Source organism: Belonocnema kinseyi, chromosome 10, assembly GCF_010883055.1.
Source record: "Belonocnema kinseyi isolate 2016_QV_RU_SX_M_011 chromosome 10, B_treatae_v1, whole genome shotgun sequence".
Taxonomy (NCBI): Eukaryota; Metazoa; Arthropoda; class Insecta; order Hymenoptera; family Cynipidae; genus Belonocnema; species Belonocnema kinseyi.
Window position 1 is genome coordinate 104,023,479 of NC_046666.1, and position 1,189 is coordinate 104,024,667.

A 1,189-nucleotide genomic window follows, 5' to 3' on the forward strand; every position below is an offset into this window, starting at 1 on the left:
AAATAAGATAATCGAAAGCATAGATAGGGCAACATGGGAGGACCGTATAAAAAACAAAGATTTAGAGGGCGCCTGGACAATGTTACGGGATATCCTTATTAGGTGCATGATCGAAGTGTGTGGTACCGTAGTTGTAGGAAGAATGTCTGGTGATGCGTGGTGGAATGATGAAATTCAGGCTGCCCAAAAAGCAAAAAGAGAAGCGTACAAGAGAACTTTGAACATCGCAGGTCTTAGCAATGAGGAAATAAGTAGACGTAGAAATGATTATAGACGCAAAAACAGGATACTTAAACGATTAGTTAAAGAAAGTAAAGATACAATTAGAGCAGAAGAAGAGATAAAAATACAAAACGACTTTGAAGGAAGCAGGAAATTACTTTATACAAAAATGAAAGGAAACAAAAGTACAGAAATTGTCAACATGAGAAATAGTAGGGGGGAAATGGTTTATGATGCAGATGGAATACTAGAGGCTTTCAGAGACTATTTTAGGAGACAATTCGGAGATGAAGCTATAGGACACCACAACTGCGATGTTGAACACGATGCGTTGGAAAACTCAATTGAAAAAGTCTGTGTTACTGAGGTTAGGGATATAATTAAGAACTTGAAAAACGGTAAGGCTGCCAGGGTAGACGGTAGTAAGGCTGAAATGCTTAAACACGGTGGCGAGTACATACCACATAGAGTTTGCGAATTGATAAATTTATGTTTCGAGATGGGAGACGTCCCAGACGATTGGAAAGAAGCGATTATCGTACCAATATACAAGAGAAAGGGAGATAAAAGCGAGTGCAATAATTACAGAGGGATTAGCTTATTAAGCACCGTAAGTAAAATATATGCAAAAATACTTATTCGTAGGGTAATGAAAATAACAGAAACAAAGATTTGGGAAGTCCAAAGTGGGTTTATGCCAGGAAGCTCATGTACGGATCAAATATTTAGCTTAAGGCAGATAACAGAAAAAAGTTTTCTGTGCATTTGTTGACCTAGAAAAATCTTTGGCAAGGTAGATAGAAGTAAACTTTGGGAAGTTCTGAAAGAGTATGGAGTCAATGGATGGATCCTACAAGCTATAAAGACAATATATACAAGTAGCAAAGCGAGTGTAAGAGTGAATGGGAAACTGAGTGACTGTTTCGATATTATTCGAGGAGTTAGACAAGGATGCGTTATGTCTTCA